General features: G+C 41.8%; 1 long non-coding RNA gene across 2 annotated transcripts; it reads left to right on the top strand.

Annotated features, from left to right (window-relative positions):
- Positions 1-6,792: 6,792 nt before the first annotated feature.
- Positions 6,793-17,796, top strand: LOC117826959. 2 transcript variants are annotated; one of them, XR_004634115.1, is made up of 4 exons: positions 6,793-7,107; positions 13,908-13,956; positions 16,262-16,366; positions 16,523-17,796. It is a non-coding gene; the product is annotated as an uncharacterized LOC117826959 (long non-coding RNA). The 2 variants fall into 2 exon arrangements; XR_004634114.1 differs by having other exon boundaries at positions 16,262-17,796.
- The last annotated feature ends 1,589 nt before the right edge of the window (positions 17,797-19,385 follow it).

The following is a 19,385-nucleotide window of genomic DNA, read 5'->3' as shown; positions in this document are numbered from 1 at the left end:
TTTTATGAGAAAGCAAATTTGCAGACTACCCCAAATTAAAATTTCTGGGATTAATAGAGAAATGCACCTGATTTGATTTCTCTTAGTTTGGCTAGCAATACAGGTTAAGAAAGGTTAATAAAGTCTTCCAGCCATTCATGAAATTGTAAAGAAAAGACAAAATTGTGATAGAACAAAAGCAAAGAGCAGAGAAGGAGAGGAGAGAAATTAAAACCAGCACTGTGCGAAACAAGAAAAAAAAGTATGGACCCAATCTGGCAGCACTTGGCGTTAAGATAGCTGCCTGTCCAAAAGCCTGTGCCCAATGTACCCCATGTCACTTTTGTCCGTCTCCAAACCCTGCGGATGCTCTGCTTGTGTAGCAGATTCACATAACCAAAGGATGTGAGGCATGAAAGCAATGGGAAATTCATTACATATTCCTACCCCCCTCCGTTCACCATAATCACCACAATTAGCAGACATCTGCAGTGACTCCAAAGCTGGGAGTGTATTCAGGCAATCAGAGCGGCTTCACCGACAGAACTGACTGCAGCCCCCTCTGTGATGGGCCTCATCCTGAAGGGAAGCATTCCATTAGAAACTCAGTGATTAATTGAGACGAAGAGTTTGCTCCTGGCATCCAGCAAGAATGGAAACCATCATGGAGGCATCCATGATGGCAGACGTGGTTGATTCATAGTTGCCATGGACTGTGATTAATGTGAGATCATGGCACTGCACTGTGGCACACATATAGCTGTATGAGAACAATTTCAAAATAGCTGCTATATAAAGATTTTCAGACCTATCGATTGTGACTAATAGTTATCCAGATTTCATAGCCACTGTTACATGGTGGTGATCACCTGTGCCAACTTGGCTTGTTTTCTGTCTCAAATACTTGATATCTAGAAAAACAGATTATCACAAACTCTCCGGCTAGATATGATCCTGGGATGTGCACATTACATTAGCTTAAATGTATCTCAAATGAAAGGCTATTGCTGAAACTTTTGAAATTGGAAAATGTTATTGTTTCTTTTTGACATTTAAATGAGGTTGTTAATACCGCTGTTGTGTCGGTTCCACAAACATTAACTCTCCTGTTGTTTCCATGTTTGTTTCTTAGGGACAACAATAATGTTCCTGGGTCAAGTTGACGCGGGGCATATTTAATGATTCAAAAGTGTCAGAGCCCCAAAAAATCCCAATAAACATGTTTTAAATCTCATTATGAACTCCATTACTAACCATTTAAATTAATATTTAGTGCAATGGTGTTCTTTAATTCTCACAGATCATGATTCAATGAGGATAATTCACTCTTTTTTAAAAAATTTTTACGAAAATTCATGTTAAAACATTTGTAAGTGATTGGGGTGAAATATGTCACACAGTTGCAAAGAAACATTTGAAAATTCTGACCCCTTTCAGCCTCCACTTTGACTGCAGGGTCAAATTGACGCACACAGTATCTATGTAATATAAACATGCAGGGAGGGGGGTTGCAAATGTGTGAAAGGAACCATTCTAATTTTCTATGTTGTTCATGCTAATTAAGCCAAGCAGAAGAAGTTTCATAGCCAAAAAATACTTTTAACATTTTCTTTTTTATTTTTGAACTTTAAAATGGGTCAATTTGATCCGCAACATAAAAGGAGGGTTAAACAGTTTGGAAGCTGATCAGCCTAGCATAGCATGAAGTCTGTTAATGGGAGATACAGTTAGCTCTGTCTACATGTAGCCTGATGTTGCAAAATATACTTAAACGTAACGTTTGATGGTGTTTGGGCTCCTGTAAAATCTTGTATTGTTAGTCAACACTGCTGATATTTCAACAAAAGTGGCGAATAACAGAATAACATTTCCTTTTTTTTTTTTAAAGTTATATTTTTGGCCTTTTTGCCTTTATTGTATAGGACAGCTGAAAAGAGACAGGAAATGTGGGGAGTTGAGAGCAGGGGAAGACATGCAGGAAATGGTCAACCGGCCGGGAATCGAGCCGGCGACCCCTGCGATGAGGACTGTAGCCTCTGTACGTGGGGCGCTCAGGCTACTAGGCCAACAGTGCCCAGAGAAGACATTTCCTGAAATAACAATAGAATCACTTTCAGCAAAGCAAAATCACATCTTTAGATATTAATAGTTCTACTGGTTCCGTTAAGTCTAGGCTGTTCTGATATAAGACTCAATAAATGGTTATGTAAAGTAATATTGGGAACAGAAATGTGTATGAACAAGAAATGTAATTTTACCTGACACAGACTTCCCCACAGTCTTGGTGAGTTCTCTGGAAGTCCTGTTTGTCCTCCTTGTTGTTGACTTTTACATTTTCCAAAATACAAGCTGCAGACACAGCTCTAGCAACCTCTTTTGGCACCACTGTTTTTAGATAGTTATGGATCTTTATGGTGCTCTAATCTTTATGAAAGTTTTTGTTTCGGGTGTGGATTTTCCTTAACTAGACACGTTCTGTGTTAATTAATGAGCCTTAGAAGCGCTGTGAGGGGAATTTGTTCGGACAGCTGTTTCCACTCTCCGTGCTCAGCTCCACTTTCCGGCCTTCAGGTTTTAGCTTTATATTAGCCACAAATAGGGAATATTATGGCTATTTAAATCTCAACAAGAAAGTGAACAAGCACACTTCATAAAATGTCAAAATATCTGTTAAACATTTCTGACTGGATTACACTCGGAAGTGTTGGATGGCCTCTGTAGTGTGCACTCCATGTGCAGAGGATGACAGCACGTTAGACAGCTCATTACTGAAGCAGTTGGAGATGTCACTCTTACTAAGCACAGTATGGCACAGCCATGATGTTAAGCCTTAGCTTAATACGTTGTCATGGAAATCAACAGTAGCACATCGGACACTTTCTACTTGAGTTGAGTCCAGGACTACACACACACACACACACACACACACACACACACACACACACAAGCCCACAGTCACATATGGACATGATTGTAAATACAAAAATCAGACTAGCTTACACAGGCACCAGCTTCAGATCAGACTTATTTGATAAATAAATACTTTGATGTGTTAAGCAGACCAACATGGTTTAAAGGTGGTGAAAACACTTTGTGGTTTATTGCTGTTTTTAGGAAATAGCTTTGACTTTTTAGTTAGCTGCTTTGAGGCTGGCTGATTGAAATAGTTGTGAGCAGAATGTGAACAAAAGCAGGAAAATGTAAACACTTTGCGGTGATTGCAGTAAAACTCTAAATGTGCATCCATGGCCGGCTAAAATGTAGAGTTCACAGTCACACAAATGGACTCATAAGTATCATACATAATACTTTGCTAACATTAGCCAGCAGAAGCTTGGGATCTGGACAAGTGATGCTAAGGTCAGGTGACGCAACCTTTTTTCTGTTATGATGGTCACTGTGTCAGATCAGGCGATCATAGATCCATTGTGTGGTAGCCATTGTTCACACATGATTGGTACCCAACCAATCATCCCTACCGATGTGATGACGCTAGAGGGAGGAGGGGCCGGGCTTGACGACACATGGGGGAAAAAAGACTGTTAACAAACAATGGGATCCAAAGTGGCCTGTATGATACTTGCATGTGCTGTATTTGGAAAACCCTTAAGCAAAAGAAAATGTCCTCCATCTTGTAGCACTAACTTAATCCTTCTTTACACATGTGACTTTTGAGCGATCTGTTCTCTCAGTGGTCAACATCACTGACATGGCAGAATACATTGTAGAAGGCAGATAAAAAAAATCTAACGTGTTTTACTTTCTGTTTGGAGGTTCAGAGATGTCCCAGATGTGGCCTCGATTGTCATTCACTATGACACACTACACGATCAAGGTCCTCAAACCTTACGCCAGCTGGGCTATCATCACACTCATAAGGTAGTTTGACCTTGGCATAAGGTCAGGCAGTGAAACCAATTAATATATTGAACTGAGCAAGGCTGTGTTTGCTTATAAGATCAAATTTTTATTTTGAAGAAAGTATGAGGAATGACTGTTTAAATTTTTTTTACAAGGATGGCTTATGTTTGCTAACTTGTGCTAATTCATTTTCCATCATTTATGGCTCTTACCACAAGTAAATGTAGCAGACAGTGAATGTAAAGAGCCTACCTAAGTTCGCTAAGATTAGTCTCCATAACCTATGGGTTGTACCCAAGCGGCAACCTCCGGTCTCAAACTATGAAGCCCATGTGGAAGTGTTATAAACTGCAATTTATCGAGAATCCGCTTGAGGCTGGCTGCAGAAACACCGGAAACTACATAGACCCCAATTTAAAAAAGACGATCTTTGCAGCATTAATAAACATGTTTACAGCCTGGTTCAAAAAAGGGCTTGGCTCTACGTAGCTAATTTCTCTATCGGCACACACTGTACGCTGGGTGATTTTTTTCCCAATGTGACGGTTCAGAAGATTTTAATATTACGAGTTTTTGCCCAAATAAGGACATGACTGACTTGACTCCTGGACAAGAACACATAGCTGTTGGCTAGGAGGCTCAAACTCTGCCTCTTTACGTCACACTCTGCCTGGTTGAGTTTAGCATTTCCAATATGGCTGCCGCCGTCGATTGGTTTCAAAACAGCGCTCAGGAACAGATGGGTGACGTCACGGATACCACGTCCATTATTTATACAGTCTATGGTCGTACCAGACTTAGTAAGGCTTTGGTACCAGCAGCGGTGTATAATAAAAGTGAGGTCCAGCAGGACTATATTACACAACTAATAACTCAAATTCACACTTTGAAAAAAGGTGATGTTTATTTATTTCCTCAACAGTTACACTTGCTTTGGATGATAACTTAAAAAAACAAGAACTTTACTAATATATCACGCAGGGTAAGCTAATGAGAACAACTTCTGATTGTTGTGGAGATTTCCTTTTACTCTCGTTGATCCTTTGTTCTATGTAAGAATGCAGTTTAAAAACAGATCCTTTAACAAATACTCGTGGGATGTCATTCTCTGGATATTTTAAGGCAAGTAAATAAGTAAAGGTCATGAATTTTTCAGTTTCTAATGCAGCTTAAATCTGGGATTAGCTAATAAGAAGCTAAGAAATGAGTGCTTTTAAGTGTTAAATTGTACAAAAAGCTGATCGGAAACACACACAAACAACCTGGCCTGAAAGTAGTCCTTATTGAAGGCACCTTAAAGCTGGAAATGGCTTGTTAAAAAGTTAAAACTTTTAGATCTGTCATAAAGACCTCCTTATCATAAACTTGTACCAAAATCTTTAAACCCGTAGAGAACCACATCACTCTTCAATTAAAATGAAAAACGGCGAATATGGAATTATAAGGTTTCACATGATAGCAGTCACACACAAACTCCCACACGGTTAGATTTGTGAAAGAGCTGTGATTGAAGCTGCAGCTAAATTAAGAGGAAAGAGAGATTAGAAGCTTAAAAGAAATCAAGCCAAGGCTGTTGCTCTCATTTGGATGTTTGAAATTAGACTCAATACTGAATAACTCTAGGTGCTATACTTCTGAGAGTACCATTCCCACCAGCTATGCAAATTAGCCTTCAAATCCACACAATAATCAGATGATGTGCCGCTTTGTTGAGATTTTAGCATGCTGTTTTATCGGTTTAACTGAGGCAAGAGCTGAGCATCTTTAAAAAAAAGAGCTAATTTGTGGTCGACGGCCTCTTGACTGTCGTAAAATTGTAGAGTCACAATGAAATGGGCGTGATCCTCCACTTGGTGCTTCCTTCCTTCCAGTCCAAGGGTCTGGGCCTAATAAAGGCCTGTGTGGTGCTGCACAGACGGACCGCCTTTCTGCTGTGTGGAGAAATGTGTTCAATCACCATGGCTACCGGTCAGAGAAGAGCCCCCGCTGTGGTTATTAGGATTTCTCTGTCTGCTCACACACCGCCTCAGTATGCAGGTTAACAACTCACAGTCTGTGCTATAGAGGTGAATCTATGTGTTTCTCGGGAGGCCTGTAGGTCAAGGGTGATTTAGTCCTAATTAGCTCTCAACAGAGGGTATATGTGAGGTTTTATTTTGCAGCATCACCTCCAAATATTGCTTGAAACAGACTGTGATGGACTTTGCGGCCTCCTAACAGCAGCACTGATGTGAGAAAGGGAACATGAGAAAGCTTTGAGCGGTATTGATTCAGCCGAGTACTCTCGGAGCGAGTACCAGAGGATCTGAAGAGAGAATTATCCATGCACCATTTCCTCCCTTACTCCTGTGTGGAAAATTCTGCAGTTCCAGCTTTCTCGTAGCCTACATACAGCAGAAACACATACACACTAGATGACACAGACTCTATTCCACTAAGACACACACATGCAGGGACACACGTGGACTTTACTGACATTTGATGTTGCAAAAAAAAAAGACTGTTTGACATATTTAGAGTTTTCCTCTTCCTTCTTATTAGCCTGGCATGATGGTTTTTAAACATTTCAACCTTAAAAATAGGACAATCAAAAACAGGAAAGCCAAAAAGAAAACTACATAACCTCAATGGTGAAAACTGGAGGGTTTCCCCTGTGTCATATCATTTTTTCCTGTAGGAAACAGCCATTTTGGGTTATTAAAGTGATCCCAAAGCCTATATTAAGCTCTCCAGTGTTATTATAAACACTAATAGCTACCACAGGCACTCTTGGGTTAACAGAAGTGCTCCAATTTAACTGTTATTCCGTATGAGGAGATTAATGAATAAATCCTCCAATAAAATCTGAATTTCTGAAACACAGGGTATTGTCTGCATATGCCGCTTTGCCCAGAGTATCCTCCTCCTCCTCTTCTTCCCTCCACTCCCCACCCGGTTTCTCCTGAATAATACACGACAGCGCGCCCACCCCGTCCGCCCTCTCGTCCAATGGCAGACGTGCATTTTTATCAAGCTATCTCCTCGGAGCCAATTCCGGTGCTCCCAGTGATCCCTGTAAACCGGAGGCCCTCCCTCCTGCCTCTCCAACAGACGTAATGTGTGGATCAGAAAGACAGGCGCTCAGTCGGTGGAGAGTTGGACTCGGACGGAAGTGATGAGAGTAAAAAAATAAGGCACTGGAGCACACTTTGAAGAAATCGCATCAGTCCGAAATCGACAGGAGAGTGAATCCTGCTGTTGGACAAGCAGGAGCTGGAGGGAAATGATGTAAGTATGCTTGAATGTGACATCAAATATGAGCTTAAATAAGGACAAAGTGTTGTTAAATGTGTGCAAACTGATGCTGTATTTTGAAGGAGAGTGTACTTCTCCATTATTTTCAGTAATGTGTAGCAGTTGTATTGCTTTTACAAAACATACACGTGGATTTAATGTGAAACCGTGACATCATGCGTGGCTATACCCGTGAAATGAGCGCGTGTGGATCAAAAAGCGTCTCCTTGATCGCTCATTTCATAAGATCATCCATGTGTCTCGAGGAAAAACGTGATTCCCACTCGTTGTGTTCAACCTTTTTACGCACACTGCAACTTTTATTCTGCTTAGCGAGACGCATCGATGGTACACAGTGTACAGACAAAACGCTGGTTCCGTCGCTTGGAAAGTTTGAACAGCCGGTGCAGCCCAGAGGAATCTAGTGAGGAGCCTCCCAAACAATACAACTTTGATTCATTTCACTCAGCACACGGTCTCCTGTTTCTTTCGGCTGGAAAGTCGGGGAGTACTTGATAAATGGTGGCTATTATTTTTCAGCTGAACAATGCGCACCGGCTTTGTGCGGACCATCTGTCATTGTATCGATATTACAGCAGCCCTCCTGCCCTAGAAGAATCCGAGCGAGACACCTGAGAGTAAAAAAAAAAAAAAAAACACAGACAGCGATCATTCAGAGCCGCCACCCGTCTCTCCTTGCGCCGTGACTCATAATGAGATCCGTCTGTGTGTGTGTAGATGATGGGTGCGTAATGTAGCAGGAAAAAGAATAAATCACAGAAGTGCCATTGAAATATGAAGTCCTTCATATGTGAATAATAGTGCATGGATGTATGTGTAGTTTTAATATGTAGACAGGAATGAGTATTAAATACACGCAGGTTGCACGCATTGCTTTACGCATCCTGAATTCTCGGAAACAGTCTTTGCGCATCTGACTTCCTCCCGGAATTAGGGCCTCCAGCACATGGCAAAATGAGCCAGACTGCCATTTTTAGGATGGGCAGTCTGAGGGGATGCACGCTAGCCACATAACCACACTTTATTATTTTCTATGCATGCTCAGTTTAAGGCACAATGGCCTGGTGTGACACTCAGTGTTGACCCTGCAGATAGTTAAATGCAGCTGGGGCAGTCTTTCTTCAAGAAGTCTTCAGCGTGCAGAGCCAAGCACTAATATGCCTTAGGGTTAATGAGGCAGACTACATAAATTGTTCTTCCATTTGAATATAGGAGGTCTAACCGCTTAGTGCTGCACTACTTTTTATTTGCTATGGACTGTTCACAGTGTGCTAAGGAGAAGAGTTGCATGGCTTTTGATTGTAAAAACGAACATCTACAGTCTTTTAAATGCTCATAGAACAACAAGTAAAATATCTGTGTCAATATTTGTGTTAATTGAAAGATACATAGTGGATGAACATTGCTGTTAGCTACCCATGCTCTGTGATAGCTTCACCTCTGTCACTTTATTTCTCCCCCATGGAGAAAAACAGCAGCGACCTTCTGCTCCCTCTCAGCAAAGAGCAACGTTTCTCTGAGTCCATATCTCATGTAGGGCTTTAATACAGTTTCCACTCACTGTCACAGAGTTATCAGTGGGAGCCGAGTGAATGGAGCAAAGCCACTGCCTTCCTGCTTCTGTCCTGTAGGCACAGAGTTGGTTTGGATGCTGGCTTATCTTATCTCGCCCCTGGAACTATGATCATCACTCCTGTGCAGCTCATTATCACATGCAAGCGTTTCATCAGCTGCACCCTGCCATTACGCTGAGCTGCAACCTGCTATCACAGCATAGAGATTCTCCAACCGCAGGTCAACATCCACAGATGCAGAGTTACTCATCGTTTCTGTCTCAACAGAAAACAGTTCAAATTGGAAAATAGAGTTCCTGTAGTTTTTGTTAGTCAGTGGAAATGTGATGTTAATGTTAGCAGCAGGGAGTCTCATCATACTTCTCGCAGCGTCACATGACTTCCAGCAGAGGCCTGATTAATTCTCTCATTCAATGTTGAAATGAGGAGGAAGAGAAATGCTTCCACATCTGCTTTTTCTTCATTGCTATTAAACAATTACACACAATGTGCACACTTTTAACGCATTATTTTCAGAGACATAACAAATCACTCTTCTTAATCTTTTCTTTTGTTTGTTTGTTTATTTTTTCATACACATATTGCACATCTATAGCGCCATGCAGCTACTCTCATAGCAGCTGCACTCCACATACTCTTGCATTGTGTTCATGCTTAACAGGTGAATGAAGTCGGGGTGAATAAGTTCACAGCAGCAGGAGAAACCTGTGTCCATATGTGCATGTTTGTGCTTCTGTGTGTGTGTGTGTGTTGGGAAAGTGGAGAGGTTGCGGTAATGCACCCTGCCCGAGGCACAGCGACATACTGCCCATCTAGATGAGTGGATGACCTCTGACCTCTTGTCTAGCCAAAGGCTCAGGTCTGCTCGGGTCAAACCAGGTGGCTTTCAAGAACCTTTAGGAACGCTCAGGAGCACATGACACTTGAACTCTTTCCACTCCAGAAGGAAAGGCGTTCTTTTGGTTAATTAAGGAACTCTTACTGTGTGTGTGTGTGTGTGTGTGTGTGTGTGTGTGTGTGTGTGTGTGTGTGTGTGTGCACTAAAGGTAGAGTTTTATAAAAAGGGAAACCTTTTGAAAACCCTTTACACGCAGGATCTCTGCTTTCAGGAATAATTTGGTTTTACTCTTATTATAGTTAGACATTTGTCCAAACAGTTTGATTCTTTGGAAGCTGCTGTTATCAAGAAAATTACATGCTTTGCCAACAATTTAGATATAAGAAGTTGTCAACTACCGATTCAGGTCTGCTTTCAGGCTTCAGTCTCAGCTCAGGAGATGCTCCAGCTGTCGTGCAGGCGCTCTAATCACAAAGTAAAGTAGCTGTGTAAGACAAAAACAGTGCATTAGTCCCGATCTTGTCCCAACTGAGAGACAACAGCCTGTCTCAATTCTGTCCCAACATGCTCTCTATTGTATTGCCGTGCAAGAAACTCCCCATGGAAATTTTGGAATCTTTCCCATTGTTCCTAAAGGAAAGGGGGGCTTTCGTATGGAAGTGGGGAACGCCAGGAAATGACAGGCATTCTTTGTGGACTATTTGAAAATAAACTCCTCGCTTCCCTCACGAACAGCTAAGCAGACACTAGAAATAAGAAGAGAGGATTAAGAATCTCTCAGCGCTGTTTATACTTTCCTACATTTCCTGCAATTTGTCCTGAAAGAATATTTTCTTTTTCAGCGAAGTGGAGATGTGCAACTACAGTCTCAGCAAAAAAGTAAAAAGCTTTTGTCTAGGGCTTTTCAGTCCTTTCTCGACCATTTCTTGAATGGCTGCTTTCTTATGCCTTCCGTATTTGTCCTTATTTTGCCTTATCTTTCTCCCACTGGCTTTAAGCACAAGGCCGTTGCTTGAGCTTGGCTTTATGAGGTGTGACAGTGAGGTCTGGATGCCGAGGCTGGAACCTTAAAGCTTTACATTCAGCCGGCTTGCGGTAAGGTTTGGGGTGGACTTAAACTCACTTCACCCCTATACAGTACAAGCTATACAGAAACTGCCTTCTTTCTGCTGAGCTGGCATGAAAGTGCAGAATTTGAGGGAGGAAAAAAAACATCAGGCGGGCCTTTCTTAACCTCAGATTTTTTTTCTAATTGCACACATGCAGTTCTATACCTTTTAATAAGGAGGAAAGAGGACGACTCAAGCTCAAAAGTAAAGTAAAAACAGGTGGTAGATTTTTAGGTGACTGAACTCTAAAGTAACATTTGTATTTCCTTTTAAACCACCTTTTTTCAAGTGAAGCGTGACGCCAAGTGTTTACATTTCTCTGCAGCTTTCTACAACTTCCTCCTCTTTTCTTATAAAATTTAATAACAGTTTTAATTCTACCAGTTCTTCTGTTTCGGCTGGTCGGTCCCACTGTAGTTAACGCTTACACCTTACCCCCCCTTCTCCCCTTCCTCTTGTCGTTTTTCCCACCAGACCAGCAGTAGTTCTCAGGTATTTGACCAGTGTAGCGTAGCCGGGAGGCTGGCTGCTCTGTCCTGTGTGAGACAAAGGCAGCGTGCCTGAAGGAGAGGGATGAAAGGAAACGGGGCTGTGCAGCCACTCCTTTTTACAATGGGAAACCTCCTCGGTGAGGTTGTAGAGCAAATAACAACCTCTTCTCTTCCTTTTTTTAACAAGCACTGAGACTGTGACAGTGTGTCTCTATCTTTTTGTAGTGGGACAAAAATAGCTGTCGTGTGTATACGTGTAGACGGAAGTTTGTGTGTGCGTACACACAGAAGAAATGGGTGTTCTCTGTGTTTACATGGAATGATGTTATGCCTATTGTGTCTTACACCTGCTTGAGTAGGCAAACTGTGCTTGTCTTGTTGAATATGCATCTAGATATAGATTTTCTCTTTTTATGTTGTGATCTAAGCTGTAAAGACAGGGTTTGAAATGTAAGGAAGGGGCATACAAGCTTTTGATCAAGTGCACTGACAAATAAATGTGATTTAGTTTTTATAATTACTTTCCCACTTTCCTGAGTGGAATTACAAAAACAAAAAAAATGATTCAGCATAAAAAATTAAAAGTATAAAAACATGAAATGACGGATCAAAATTAGCGGGGGAAATTAATAAAGGAGAACAGCAGGGTTTATTGAATTTGTAACACTTGCATGTATTTTTCATCGTATATGAAGTTCAGCGTTCATGAATAAATACGTTTGGGAAAATTAGCACATGCAGCACATTGAATCGTGTGATCTGTATGTCATTGTCTATACAATTCTTTAAAAGTCACACACTTGCAACTGCAATGTTTACAAGGTAGAATTACCATAACATTATATTTTCAAGTGCTAGTGTCATCAAAAAGCCTGTCAGTACCTGTAGTAGAAAACTTGGGGACTTGTAAAACTGGTGACAGAAATTATCTAGCTGCTTTACATCTCTTGTTTTATCCAGGCTTTTGTGGATTTAATTTAGTGTCACTCTAATGTGTCCAGATGATTTAAGTCTCACACACTCTTGTTTTTTTGTGTGTCTGCCTGCTCTGGCCTAGTGGCGCTCAGTCTTGTGTTATCATCTCGGGTAGTAGCGAGGGGGAGGGAGCAGAAGCCGCAGGAGTCTTTTATGGCTCCTGCTCCAGAGACAACCTGTTCTCAGGCACCTCTCTTCTGGCGCTTTTTTATGACATCATAAATTCCTCCATTTCCTCTGACCAGCCCTAGGTGGGTATAAAGGACATACCTGCCCAGTAATTGTCCGTCTGGCCCTCTCATCTGTCAGTCTCCTTTCGGCTGCTGGTGACTTCCTCCAGAGACTCTCAGACTGCCTTAAGATACTCTCCTCTCTCAGATCTGTACTGAGGACCAATAAAACCTCTGGTTTATTTAATGACTGACAGGGCAGAAAGGGCTTTTCTGGAGTGTGGTTTTTCTTGGACGCCTTTTACTGGATCTTTGTTGGTCATTTAGGTCAACGAGGAGAGCCAGCCCTGACACCCACGTTAGCTGCCTTTCTGCGTGCGTGTGCACTTCAGACCGACAACAACACCCCACTCTCGGACCTGTTGATACCTTTTGTTTGCTGAAGTCTGAGGATGAAGAGCAGAAAAAAAGGATTAGGGGAAGAAAGGAGGTTTTTAAGGTGGAGGGTTGTGGGGCATAAAGGAGAAGCCTTCAGGAACCTTCACATTCATCCGATGCAGGGACTCCTCGGGGAGGCTGGAACAATACACGCACCAGCATGACAACATTCCTGGGGGTTAGAAAGGTCAGGGGTCACCTAACGACCCCACCCTGCCAATCAAGCCCAAGGCTCTAACTCTGCGCCTTTGTTTTTGCTTTATGTCTACGCACTTGTTGAACAGACTTTGCACCTTGTGTGACAATGTGCCCTTTGCTCTCTAATAGACTGCACTGGCATTAACACTTTCACTATTTTACTACATAAATTAAGTCAGTTGTTTTTAGGTATCAGTAGAGAAAAATGCATGATTTGCTTTTGTTGTTGTATCGTTTTCACTAAAAGTCTACAAATAGAAGCAGCAGAGCCTTTCAAATTAAGTTAGACTCTTTGGTGTGTCAATAAACTTTTTTTTTTTAAAGTCTGCAGCCTGTCTCATATAATATCCCAGCCAGATGTTTAGCAGACCAATATAATAGAAAAAGCAGCCAAACTATAATTACCCATATTTTCATTTAAATGGCCACTTTATAAAAATGAACCCACGAGAGTCTAATATTATACTGAGGGTCCTCAAAGTCATATTTTTTCCTCACTATGAAAATCCAGGTTCGTTTTTTTCTTTTTTTTTCTTGTGAACACCACACCACTCTTCAAATAAAGTCTGAAGGCTGCCATTAAAGTGGAGCGTATGCATGTGTAGGCATGTGAGTGGCGTGTGAGGCCCCTGCAGGCAGGCAGACAGCAGGTCTGTTAGTCATTACATCTGAATGTACAGTATACACTGGAGTGGACGTGCAGCTACATTAAAGCCTCGCCCACGGCCACATCAGACCACCCCAGAGACACACCACTGGCACTTCCTCCTCCATCCGCCTCCATCGCCCTGCCTTTGGGGTCGAGGCTGGTGGGTGTAGGGGGGGCAGAGGGTTTGGGGATTTCCGGGGGATGCACTGGACATAAATCGTTGATGATTAGGGAGTTTCTTGTGAAAGTCTGACTGGTGATAAGTTAATACAAGGCGGTGAAACCTTCTCCAGTAACTGTTTTGTAACCTGTTCTCCTCTCCTGTGTACAGGTTTCACTTTGTGCCCCTGATGTGACTCCCTGAAGAACATCTCCATCAGGTATACCCAACATAATCACTGCAACATCTCCATACAGCACCCTAACTTTCTTCAGCATTGATTACTTACTCCCTATGTGTCACATCCCTTTCCCTCCTTCTTGGTGCTGAAGAAGCATCCCAGAAAGTCGACTATAAACCTCCTATATTTTCTCCTGCACACTAAATCGGCTTACAGTGAGAGGGAAGGAGACGTCGCTCTGGAGTTAAAAAAAAAAAAAAAATGAAAGCCTATCCTGCTGCAACTGTGGAGGAGCTCCGAAAGATGGGGACGTTTATTGTCAGGAACAAATAGAGGCCTTTTAATTTTGTCTAGCAGCTGACGCCTCTCCCCACCCACTCCTTCAAAAACCGCTTTTGTCAGGAAAGTAGAGCGAGCAACCATGAGAGTTTCACAGCAGGAAGAGGGGGGGAGTGCGGGATTGTCGTTGATGGGCTTGGGGAGGAAAAACGGGCCCGGCTGTTTGCAATGCGATGTAATTATCTGCTATTTCAGAAGATTATCTCCCTCCATCAATATAGTGTTTAAATGAGTGTGTATATACTGTATGTTAGTGTGTGTATGTGTGTGTATGTGTGTGTATGTGTGTGTATGTGTGTCATTTGATCTCTAGGTTGTACCCCCGGTGTAATGTTAAGACTCTGTGGCCTGCAGCTTGGCCCCCCCATTTAAGCTGGGGTTAGCTATGATCTCCCCCTTCTAACCCCAGTCCCCCCTCCTGCCGTGATCCCTCCCTTACACCCACACACACACACACACTAACGTGCGCACACACACAGACACACAGACACACAGACACACACACACACACACACATATATACAGAGTCTATCAACACAAAAGAAATATTCAGCTGTAGAGAGCGGGGGTCCCTCCGAGGGCGCGACATTGAACTGGGGGGGGATTAAGAAGAAATGGCTGGCTGACACCAGTGTTGCCATGGTAAAGACTCCCCCATCTACCCACCCACTCTCCCTCGACCCTGGGCCTATTTTTCATTTCAGGTCTCATTGTGGGGCGAGATGTGTGTGTATGTGTGTGAGTGTGTGTGAAGGAGTAGGGAAGATGTAATACGGCTTATGAATTTAGTCTCTTATCTGTTCTGCTTCACTCTGAGAGAAAAGAGACTTCTGGTTCACATGCTGCAGTTCTGACACCAAGAAAAAAGCACCAAAAAGCTTTAAAAAAGTTCTTCATTAAGAAGGCATTTTAATGTTATTTACTAAGTGGCTGTAAATATTTTACTACAATTCTGACAACCCTCTGTCTGACATATTTCTTGTTCCATGATCACACAAGTAGATTTATGTTTTTTTTGCATATTCATAAAGCATGCCATGAAAGAATGCTGAAGCAATAATTCAAATACTCTGCATACTCACCAGACAAAGGCCAAATTGTCTGCTTTATGACCTTCTGAATTATAGCGGCAATAATAACGTGATGCATTACTCATCCATTGTAGCCGCCCTGTTATCATGCTAGCTTGACGTCCCCCCCCCCCCCCCCCCTTTCAGCAGGGTAATAGATGCAGGTCTGGGCCGCTTAGTGACATCAGCAGCCTGAGTCCATGAAACAAGGCAGTGAATGACCGTAGATCAGCATTAAGCATCATGACGTCAGCCCCTCTTGTCTGTGCAGTAGTGCAGAGACACTGTCTGCAGTTGTTCCCTGGCTGTTCTGACGGGGAGCTCTCAGGCTGTGGCCTGGGGATGTGCTGGGGTCTGAAAGGAACGGCTGCACAGTGGGACATCGCAGCATTGTTCTGTCAGCTGGATGTTCATAAGAACTGTGACTGGCTGCTGGATACTTCTGGAATATTCTGCTGAGCTACATCCAAACACAAAGAGGAGTTATTTCAATAATTCAAAACACTATGCATTTTTAGTGAAACTTATCTTGCAACTTTTAAGTAACAATTCCACCAAACTAGAATGACTTTTAAATCTTGTTTTTCATATCCATTGCTTATTTTTGGGTTACACTTGTCCATTTCTCTTCATTTAACCAAAAACAATGGAGGTAAAAAGAGCCTGGACTATAATCTTAAAAGACATGTTGCTGTTGAATATTTTAAATATTGTTTTCTTATGCTGTCACCACGGGAAGGTTATTGCAACAATGTAGAAGCAGCAATCTTAAAGACAGATATTTGACAACTTGTGTAAATGAAAGCAAAAGCAGCTGCATGGCTTGGTACTATTAAGGAAATGGAGGAAGTGCTCTTTTAGGTGCACTGACCCTGTAAGGACAGAAATACTGTTTTCTGTCAATGCTAACAACTTCCTCTTCGTCTGTGTTTCAGATGCTGTCGTGGATGATTCTGCACAGAAGATGACAGACTTGAGTTCCTCTGATTAACGAGGAGGTGGTAATGAAATAAAGCAGATCTTCTCAGTTTCAGTTCCAGGTATAAACACACAGTATGATCATGTAAAACATAACCAGAGCCATGTTGCCTTGTGGAAAGTGGGCACTGCTACTGTCCTGTGTCATCTTGTCCCAGTGGCCTGAGCAATGTCCTCCACTGTCCTTCCTCTTTCTTCGCCCTGCCCTTGTCTGTTAGTTCATCTCTCGGTCACATCTGCTGTCCTGCTTGCCTCGGCGAACATTCAACGCTGTCGGTGAGTTTGGTATGGATCACATAAAAACCATCGACCGTTGACTGTGCCCCGCGGCTCGCCTGCTCCGTCGACGTCAAGACTGAACCCCAAAAAATATGAACAAAAGGGCAAGTGGGCGCATGCAAATCTAAAGGCAAAGACGCACACATGCAGAAAAAGTGACACTCTGTTTCCACTGTACCCAAAAGACCAAAGGTCACAATCAACATTCATTGCTGTCGCTGGGTTGGACTGTGTAGAAAAGCTCACTGAACAATGAGTGCAACTGTGGCCCAGATCTGCCTGACTTGTGTCCCAGCCAATCAGTCGACCGGATGTGAAACATTCTGATTTTTTTATTTATATACTTCTTGTTTTTCACTTCTATTTTCTCCTCTCTTCCTCCCTCCCTGGCGCTGGGAGTCTTCAGGGGAAGAGGGAGAGAGAAAGAGAGAGAGACACAAATAGACTTCTGGCTGCTTTGCTTGTCCTCATCCTCCTCTTTTCTCCTCTAATTGGTGGTTATGTGTGCAGCAAGGGGGAAGGAAGCGGAGTGAATGTGTAATCATTTGGAGTCTCTTCTCCTTTAGATGTTTCATCCCTCTCTTTTTTGTTTGTCTAATTATATACCAAGCTCGGTTAACTCTGTGTTAACTGTGCTGGCAAGAATGAGCGAGCGACAAAGAGAGGCTGGACGAGGGGAACAAAAAAGGCGGAAAGATGAAACCACCAGCGAAGAGACGATGTAGTTTTTAGTATATTCTTTAAAATATTCTCCATGATGTTGGTGCATATGTACCGGGATATAAGGTGTTCAAATACAGAAAGGATATTCACCTTTCCGTGTCTCATTATCTGTGTGTGACTTTTATAAGAAACAGTGTGGTTTCCTCTCTTCCTCTGTGTGTATGTATGTGTGTATGTATGTGTGTTTGTGTGTGTGTTTGTGCACGTACGCCATGACAGAGAGCCTGTGGGCTGATCTCAGGATGCAATATGTTATTTTCTTTCTGTACTGAAGCAGACTGCTCCCTCATGGGAAAACACATAGTCTATAACCTTGTCTGCCTTCAGACAGTCTGGGACCGGCCTTGCTGCTGCCATTTCTCATTGATCTCATGTGAAAAATATGCGTTTAAAAAGTGTAAAATGAGTGCTGTGTCAAGGTATTGTATATTTTGGATAAAGGTTTCGCTGATTGGTTCAGTTGTTCAATAAAGTTAACTCACAATCCAAACTTCAGTGTGTCACGTGATCATTTGCTGGCAGAGCGATGCATGAAATTTGATGTTTCAATCCTGAATATCCTTCCAACTCTGGCCTTTGTCACATTATGTACTTCCTCTGTCATTTAGTAACCAAGCACCATGTTCAGGTCCCCAGTCTCTCTGTATTATTCATAGAAAAGCACTTTGTACAGTGGTGCAGAACAGAGGAGGTGATGTAATCGTGGCTGCAAGCATGGCTCCACTCTGTCATTTAGGATGGATTCATGTGACAAGAAAAAAAAAGCACTCATTTGTTAACTTGTTCAGCTTTAAGTGTTTTGCATGAAGCTTTAGCTGACAGATATTTGTTATAAATCTATAATTGTTTTGCTCTTAAAACATATCAAGGACAGCCCTTATCATTCAAATTAAAAAGTGTTGAAACAAATTGTTTTGCTGAAGCTTAATGTCCACATCATCCTGTGGTCTAGCCTCAAACAAGATCAGTTTGTGTGAGAAAACATGGTCCCTAATCAGCACTGAACCAGCTAAACAAATCCAAGTTTCGCTGAGACATTATTTGACACACACTTCCTGGAGATGAATACTGCCATCTAGTGTTGAGAGATACTTTTACTTCATACATGAGAAGATTGTACATTTTGTAATTCATGATGAAATTATATGATGAAATGTAAAATAGTAATACCGTGAGTGACAATGATCAGGTCATATTTTTTTATATAACACATTTAAATTTGTTTTAGTTAATCTCTAAATTTGAAATGTGTGCATATCAACTTTTTTGTAACTGTAAGGGGTGGTATAGCTTCAGCTTTGTTTTTAGTGTTTGCAGTGCTTTATTAATGGTTCAATTTCATAAGAACTGCCTATTAATTCAAATTAAGTTCATGACAAACACAATCATTGAATCATATCCTCTGAAATGATTTGATTAAATCTCCATAGTTGTATGAATTGATGAATAGGAATTAGTCTGAAGATGGAGGAAGACATAATTTAATCATGGTAACATTTTGTCAATATGAACCATTTGTCAGCAACCACAGCGCCTTGAGACAGTGTTAATATTACTAAAAGGGGGCAAGTTGATCATGCCTATGCAAGAATAAGCCTTTGCCTCCCATCTTACTTTGCAAGTAAAATGCAGCATTAATACACAATCTCAAACTGGGCTGTAGTAAGATAAGATAATAGAAGCCAAAGAGCTGATATTTCAATGAAACTTGTTGATAGAATCAATGAGATATTTATTCATTTACTATTTGTAGCAGGGGCGATTCCAGGGTCGGATGCTTAGGGGTGCTGAGCACCCAGAGAGCTGCCTGGCCGGGCATGATAAATTTCACTGTTTTGTACATTTTAATGCAATTTCATTCCCACATTTGTGAAAGAAAAGTATAAAACTTTTGGGGAAAGTCTGTGACTAAAGCATCAAATCTGATAAAGGTTATTTAAATGCTGAGCCACAGCAAAAGAGAAATGGACTGGAATCATAAAAGAAACATATGGTAACCCTAATTTCTGGGGAAAGACAACTCCTTTTGATACAGCAGCTCCTCAACATATACGTAAACAGTATGTATGTTTATGGAGT

Source organism: Notolabrus celidotus, chromosome 15 (assembly GCF_009762535.1).
Source record: "Notolabrus celidotus isolate fNotCel1 chromosome 15, fNotCel1.pri, whole genome shotgun sequence".
In the NCBI taxonomy this organism is placed as follows: domain Eukaryota; kingdom Metazoa; phylum Chordata; class Actinopteri; order Labriformes; family Labridae; genus Notolabrus; species Notolabrus celidotus.
This window is presented reverse-complemented; position numbering and strand designations above follow the sequence as displayed.